At 43.0% G+C, this 8,534-nt stretch overlaps 1 long non-coding RNA gene across 1 annotated transcript; it reads left to right on the top strand.

Moving 5' to 3' along the window:
• The first annotated feature begins 4,302 nt into the window (after positions 1 to 4,302).
• Positions 4,303 to 7,287, top strand: LOC111949624 (uncharacterized). The gene is made up of 2 exons (XR_002875374.2): positions 4,303 to 4,393; positions 7,095 to 7,287. It is a non-coding gene; the product is annotated as an uncharacterized lncRNA (long non-coding RNA).
• Positions 7,288 to 8,534: the final 1,247 nt, after the last annotated feature.

The following is an 8,534-nucleotide window of genomic DNA, read 5'->3' as shown; positions in this document are numbered from 1 at the left end:
CCCCTCCCACACTCTTCCCCTCTCACTAGAGGAGGGGGTTTGTATGTGCTGCTACTGTAGCTGAAATGGGACATATCTCCTTTACATTGGGCTGTTAATCTACAGTATATTCTAGGCTAACACTGTGTGGTGTGTGGTTTCCAACTGAACCATTTTTGGCTGATTCTAAATCACAGGTTTGCATGGAGCCACGTCAAACAAGTTGAAGCATGTGTGAGTGGGTAATGATATATTATCTTAGAGTGAGTACCTCGAACAACCAGATCGAGGACACGGGGACATATAATGCTTATTAAGCACGGATAATAATATTTTAAAGCTATAATCATAGCATGTGACATGAACTATATGATTTGGATAAATAAGCATCCGTATTCTATTAAATCAAATACTCACAACCTGAGTTTAAATGCATTTTTTGTTGATTGGAGACAGATATAGCACTTGCACAACACAGTATTATCAGCCTGACCAAAACTGTGGGAAATTTGGATCATCTTGGTTTGAATAAGGGAGGCAATGAAGACAAAAGGCTTTGTTGACATGGAATGCTAATGATACGTGTTTACTCTTTTGGGCCCTAGCAGCATCAGCAGGGGAAAGGGATTGAGTTGTTCTTGTAACTAACACTAAGTATCATATTTGCCCCATTAAATCAAATCACATTTTTATTTGTCACATGCTTCGTAAACAACAGAGTGAAATGCTTACTTACAGGTCCTTTTCGAACAATGCAGAGTTAAAGTTATAATAGAAAATAGAAATATCGACACAAGGAATAAATACACAGTTAATAACAAATAACAATGACGAGTAAAAATAACATGGCTATATATATAGGAAGTACCAGGTAATAACATGGCTACATACAGGGAGTACCAGGTAATAACATGGCTACATACAGGAAGTACCAGGTAATAACATGGCTACATACAGAGAGTACGAGGTAATAACATGGCTACATACAGGGAGTACCAGGTAATAACATGGCTACATACAGGGAGTACCAGGAAATAACATGGCTATATACAGGGAGTACCAGGTAATAACATGGCTACATACAGGGAGTACAGGTATAACATGGCTATATCAGGGAGTACCAGGTAATAACATGGCTAATACAGGAGTACCAGTACAGAGTCAATGTGCAGGGGTAGCGAAGTAATGGAGATAGCTAGTGTGAAAGTGTGTGTGAGTTAGTTAGTGTGTGTGTGTGTGTGTGTGTGTGTGTGGTGTGTGGTGTGTGTGTGTGTGTGTGGTGTGTGTGTGTGTGTTGTGTGTGTGTGTGTGTGTGTGTGTGTGTGTGGTGTGTGTGTGGTGTGTGTGTGTGTTGTGGCGTCAAGTATGCATTTGTGTGCATGCTATGTGTGTGTGTGGGCATATGTAGTGTGTGTGTGTGGTGTGTGTGTTGCTGTGGTGTTTGGGGTTCATGTGTAAAAGTATTTGTGTGTGTGGGTAGAGTCCAGTGTGTGCATAGAGTTAGTGCAAAAAAAGGGTAAATGCAGGTAGTCCGGGTAGCCATTTGATTAGCTATTTAGCAGTCTTGTTTAGAAGTCTTGTGGCTCAATGGTGCAGCTGTATAACTTTTTGATGATCTGTGGGCCCATGCCAAATCTTTTAAGCCTCCTGAGGGGGAACAGGGCACATCCCTTGACAAAACTATCTGTTGTTGTTATAAAACCCATATCTTGCATCAGTCAACAATGACTTGTTTCTCAAACACAGCTCATTGCTATCTGTTTTATATTGTGTCCATAACAGTTTGAAAAGTGTATCCTGCTTCTATACACAACAGTAGTGCAACAGTCTCAATGGTGCCTAGAGCCTACACTTAAAAGTTATTGATAGGCCTTCTGTATCATTGTGTGCCAAACATTCTGTGCTAATTAGGAAATAGGTTATTGTTAGAAATATAGTCAATCAAAATAGGCTACATAACTACTACAGGTAATCATTGCATTTTATTCAGATTAAATCACATTTTATTTGTCACATTCGCCAAATACAACAGGTGTAGTAGACCTTACAGTGAAATGCTTACTTACAAGGCCTTAACCAACAATGCAGTTAAGAAAAATAAGTGTTAAGTATTTACTAAAATAAACTGAAGTAGAAAATAGGAAAATAACAAATAATTAAAGAGCAACAATAAAATAACAGTAGCGAGGCTATATACAGGGCGTACCGGTACAGAGTCAATGTGCGGGGGCACAGTTTAGTCGAGGTAATATGTACATGTAGGTAGAGGGAAAGTGACTATGCATAGATAATAACCAGAGAGTAGCAGCACCATAAAAATGGGGGTGGGTCAATGCAAATAGTCCAGGTAGCCATTTCATTAGCTGTTCAGGAGTCTTATGGCTTGGGGTTAGAAGCTGTTAAGAAGCCTTTTGGACCTATGATGATATCGGCCATAAAGACCTAGCTGTGATGTGGATAGTGGCTAGTGAGATGCCATGTAGCTTGGCCTTTAATAACCATTTGACTAGAATTATCAAGTAAGAACAACTGGCTCACAAAGAGTGAATTTGTGCAGTTTCTCAATCACCACATCCACCACCTCTTAGGACCCCCCCCACCAATGATTGACAGACACATGGCCAATCAGCGTCCTAGTCGTCCTGTGACGCAACAACCCCAACATGGGCGGTATTATGCAGAATGGTATTACGCATGTGCTTCTTCCGCTATACGCCATGGACAGACTGTTGTGTGTTTTTATTAGTAAACGTTAAAGATCAAACGGTAATTCTGATTAATAAATATTTAATCAGGGTTGGAATGAGCGTCATAGGATTAATATCTGGATTTGAATTCTCATCTAGCAAAGCTCCTGTTGATAAAACTACCCGTTAACGCGAACCAGCTGTAGCTTCATAGCTAGTATGTGCTTTTAGCAACGCGGGTGTAGATACACTAGCGTAGCCCTTGATCATGCACTTCCATTAAATTACACATAAATCATTGAACGTAGGGGGTGTTTTGAATGAACATTAATAGGCATCGCTTGCTGTACGGTTTTGGAAGCATAAGGACCTTTCCTATTGGTGATTCTGCTTGTTCGCAGAAAACATACGGAAGCGTACTACCTGTACTAATTAGCTATCTGCGTCTCTGAACACCTGTGTGTAAACGGAAGACAGACGCAACAAACGTGTTGTCACAGAAAAGTACTGTCTGCTGTACCAGTGTTAAGACAGTGCTGCACAGTAGGTTGGTGGCACCTTAATTGGTAATGGGTGGTGTGGAATATTATCAAATACGTCAAACTTGTTTGATGCCATTCGCTCCGTTTCACACATGATTATGAGCCGTACTCCCCTCAGCAGCCTCCACTGCTGAGTAAGTGTGTATTTTTATGTTTGTAAAATTATTTTGATGTGATATGAAAGTACAATGATTTATGTTTCTAGAATCATACCGCAATTGATTCATGTTTAGATTGAGTATTTGGCTGTTTTGGCTTCCAGTGGCAATTCCCCCATTAAACAGAACATGTAAGGTCACTGGACTAAGGAACAACATTAGACACCTTTAGTCCAATATTGTGCTAATACTAGAGTTGCTTTCAATAGTATTCGGAGCACAACAACAGTCCGTGGGAAGTGAAATACTATTCCATTTCAACGTATTGTTCTGGTTGGCAGGATGGTTGGTCATTATGATGGGGGAATTTGAAACAGAATACATTCTCCAATGCACTTGTCCTGACCTGTTTGTATTGTGACTCCAACCCCAGTATGTTGCTGCCAATGTAATTCACAGTGTTGTGTGTACAGTACCTTATATCTCTTCTCTTCTCAGGTATCATCATGTCCAGGGTGCCGATGGGCAAGGTGCTGCTGCTGCTAAATGTTATTCGTCACACAGATGCCCACAAGAGTGTAGAGGTCCTGAGAGGAGCCTTTCCAAATAATGACATTGCGTTGTCTCAGACGGTACATAGCGTTAGTGTTAGCCTGATATATCAGCCGGTGATAGCTAGCTATCTTAGGTTGTGTCCCAATTCCCCACCCTTTTCCCAAAGTGTGCACTTATTTCCCGTCATGGATATAAAAGCAATGTATTTGTGTAGTCATTTGTTGGAGGCAGTTTCCACCATTTTTAGATTCATGATGGGAAGTGTGCAAGTGCACGTTTTGATAGAAGGGTGGAGAATCGGGATGCAGCCTTACAGTAGCTTAGAAGCGTGTTATATGGAACAGGTTGACAGACATCAGAATTAGAGTTCACCCATGTTGTCTATTGCTCAGGAGTCACATGCACTGTGATCGTGTGGAGGATGGGTCTGTAGACAGACTGGGAGAAGAGAACACGTTTCRAGCCAGGACAAGAGGGAGGCACGCTACTGGACCAAGAGACTCTATGACTTTGAGGCCAATGATCCAGACAGGTGCATCTTTTTCTGTTTACAACTCTAGTATTATAGCCTTGTGAGTTCATAAGTTTGAGTTGACAAACGGCGACATGCTATGAAAGGTGAATCTCATTGGTACTGTGCATGTTTCCTCTACAGATGGTGACACAGCGGTTTTAAGGAGCTATACCCAGAGGAGTTTAAAAGTGACTGGAAAGAAATTAACTGCATTAACATGAAATACCATGTCTCATAACTGTAGTAGCTGTAGTAAGGATCAAATCAAAGTTTATTTGTCACATACGCCGAATACAACAGGTGTAGTAGACCTTACAGTGAAATGCTTACTTACAGGCTCTAACCAATAGTGCAAAAAAGGTGTTGGGTGTAAGATAAGAAATAAAACAACAGTAAAAAGCTCCACTGCAGCCCCGTCGATGAGTATGGGGGCGTGCTCGGTCCTCCTTTTCCTGTAGTCCACAATCATCTCCTTAGTCTTGGCTACGTTGAGGGATAGGTTGTTATTCTGGCTTCACACGGCCAGGTCTCTGACCTCCTCCCTATAGGCTGTCTCGTCGTTGTCTGTGATCAGGCCTACCACTGTTGTCGTCTGCAAACTCAATGATGGTGTTGGAGTCGTACCTGGCCATGCAGTCGTGGGTGAACAGGGAGAACAGGAAGGGACTGAGCACGCACCCCTGGGGAGCTCCAGTGTTGAGGATCAGCGTGGCAGATGTGTTGCTACCTACCTTCACCACCTGCGAGTGGCCCGTCAGGAAGTCCAGAATCCAGTTGCAGAGGGAGGTGTTTAGTCCCAGGATCCTTAGCTAAGTGATGAGCTTTGAGGGTACTATGGTGTTGAACGCTGAGCTGTAGTTAATGAATAGCATTCTCACATAAGTGTTCCTTTTGTCCAGGTGGGAAAGGGCAGTGTGGAGTGCAATAGAGATTGCATCATCTGTGGATCTGTTTGAGCGGTATGCAAATTGGAGTGGGTCTAGGGTTTCTGGGATAATGGTGTTGATGTGAGCCATTACCAACCTTTCATTACCAACCTTTCAAAGCACTTGAGTGCTACGGGTCTATAGTCATTTAGGCAGGATGCCTTTGTGTTCTTGGGCACAGGGACTATGGTGGTCTGCTTGAAACATGTTGGTATTACAGACTCAATCAGGGACATGTTGAAAATGTCAGTGAAGACACCTGCCAGTTGGTCAGCAAATGCCCGGAGCACACGTCCTGGTAATCCGTCTGGCCCCGCAGCCTTGTGTACCTGTTTAAACGTCTTATTCACGTTGGCTATGGAGAGCGTGATTACACAGTCATCCGGAACAGCTGATGCTCTCATGCATGCCTCAGTGTTGCTTGCCTCGAAGCGAACATAGAAGTGATTTAGCTCGTCTGGTAGGCTCATGTCACTGGGCAGCTCGCAGCTGTGCTTCCCTTTGTAGTCAATAATAGTTTGCAAGCCCTGCTACATAAGACGAGCGTCGGAGCCGGTGTAGTATGATTCAATCTTAGCCCTGTATTGACGCTTTGGCTGTTTGATGGTTCGTTGCAGGGCATAGCAGGATTTCTTGTGAGCTTCCAGGTTAGAGTCCTGCACCTTGAAAGCGGCAACTCTACCCTTTAGCTCAGTGTGAATGTTTCTTGTAATCCATGGCTTCTGGTTGGGATATGTACGTACAGTCGCTGTGGGGATGATGTCCTCGATGCACTTATTGATAAAGCCAATGACTGATGTGGTGTACTCCTCAATGCCATCAGAAGAATCCCGGAACATGTTCCAGTCTGTGATAGCAAAACAGTCCTGTAGTTTAGCATCTGCTTCATCTCACCAGTTTTTTATAGACCGAGTTACTGGTGCTTCCTGCTTTAATTTTTGCTTGTAAGCAGGAATCAGGAGGATAGAGTTGTGGTCCGATTTACCAAATGGAGGTCGAGGGAGAGCTTTGTACGCATCTCTGTGTGTGGAGTACAGGTGATCTAGAATTTTCTTCCCTCTGGTTGCACATTTAACATGTTGATAGAAATTTGGTAGAACTGATTTAAGTTTCCCTGCATTAAAGTCTCCGGCCACTAGGAGCGCCGCCTCTGGGTGAGTGGGTTCCTGTTTGCTTATTTCCTTATACAGCTGACTGAGTGCGGTCTTAGTGCCAGCATCTGTCTGTGGTGGTAAATAAACAGCCATGAAAAGTATAGCTGAAAACTCTCTAGGTAAATAGTGTGGCTTGCAATTTATCACAATATACTGTACCTCAGGTGAGCAAAATCTAGAGACTTTCCTTAGATCTAGAGACTTCCTTAGATTTTGTGCCCCCCCCCCCCCCCCCCCCCGTCTTACCTATCTTGCCGGTGCAGCGTATATCCCGCTAGCCGAATATCCATGTCGTCATTCAGCCACGATTCCGTGAAACGTAGGATATTGCGGTTTTTGATGTCCTGTTGGTAGGATATTCGTGATCGTACCTCATCTAATTTATTGTCCAATGATTGCACATTGGCGAGTAGTGTTGACGGTAACGGCAGCTTTCCCAGTCGCCTTCCCCGGGTCCTGACCAGGCATCCGGCTCTTTGTCCTCTGTACCTGCGTCGCTTCCTCTTGCAAATAACGGGGATGTCGGTCCTGTGGGGTGTTTGGAGAATGTCCTGTGCGTCGTCTTTGTTGTAGAAATCTCACTATTTGCTTCAATACAATAACTGTTGCATTGTTATAATGCCTGATTTGTCTTTTCAGGGAGAGAGACCGATGATCAGAATGGGCATTGGAGAAAGTAAAAGTCCAGACTTAAAACAGCCAAATCAAAACGTCTGAGGAAGTCCTCCAAGAAGAAGAAAGAGGAAAAGCGAAGGACAGGTGAGTCAGACGGTGAGTCCAGCAACGACACGAGCGACAATGTCAAACAGGAACAGAAGAGGAAAAGCAGCAAGAGGGAGAGAGAGGAGAGCAGCTCAGAGGAGGATGATGATGATGATGATGAGGAGGAGAGAAGGAGGAAATGATAGATGGACTCCCACAGAGACTCAGGACCAGAGTCACACAAGAAGAGGAGGAAAAACTGGAAAGCAGGAGAGGACAAATCGGAGGACAGTTCTGAGGATTGAACCTTTTTCCATTGGCAGCCAGTAACCTGTACCCTCATACTGCTCAACCCCCTTTCAGTTGCTGAAAGTGAGTGGGCAAAGCTTTCACAGTTACACCCCACTTCCACTTTAGTGCCCATTGTTTCCCACTAGATTTGTTGTGAACACAGCATCACCATAGCTAGTTGCTAGACATGTTTGTGATTTATCCAATAACAAGACAACTGAGGAATTGGCTAAAGTACAAATACAACTTTTGAACAGACCTACTGGCAGGGGAAAGCATATCGTTCTTCCCTTAACTTTCCTCTGCAATACTCTTCTGTTCTGTACTTCTCTTTCTGTGTACAGCTGAGCACAAACCTGTGTTCTCCCCTAAGGGCATTCAGCAGTACCTCACCTTCTGTTACTGGCAGTGCTCAAGCTGCAGTGCTCAGATAGTGAGCTGACACTGCACAAATATGGACTAAACGAAAGCCACCTAATTCCACCTCATGACAAGCTGATTGACTGCAGAGCCTTGTCTCATAGTTAGTGTCCTGGCTCGACTTTAGCTGTTATACTATGGAAAATGATGACATTTTATGCAGATTTCCCAACCAATTGTGACAATCTTTTCTGCATTTTTTAATTCAGTATTTATTTATTTTTTAAATTGTGATTTATGGGAGTCGGGATTTAACGGAATGTCAGGTGGGACATTGCAAAATAAAATGCATATTTAGTTGTTTTCTGAAAATGTACTCTGGTTATCACACCATACTTTTAGACAGGAAGGACATATCACATGGATCTCATGTTATGACTACAGGATATCTACATGACTATCATTCACTAGTCTTCTCTGTAGGCCTGTAGCCTTTCTATTTCATGAGCATGAATTTTACACTTCATGCATCCAATTTTATGAAATATTGCTTCCATTTGCCCCTTGGGTTGAATACATCCAGAACTGGGTACCATTAACCATATAACATTGTATAAATGGTGTACGGTTTCCCTCTAGTGTTAAGTTTCTACAGTACTCGCTGTAGTTTTAATGTGCATGAAAATGGAATAGGTCAGCACTGAATGAGAATCTCTACATTACTAT

The sequence above is a fragment of the Salvelinus sp. IW2-2015 genome, linkage group LG22 (genome assembly GCF_002910315.2).
Source record: "Salvelinus sp. IW2-2015 linkage group LG22, ASM291031v2, whole genome shotgun sequence".
Classification (NCBI taxonomy): Eukaryota; Metazoa; Chordata; class Actinopteri; order Salmoniformes; family Salmonidae; genus Salvelinus; species Salvelinus sp. IW2-2015.
The sequence above is the reverse complement of the archived record's forward strand: the minus strand, read 5'-3'. Positions and strand labels throughout refer to the sequence as shown.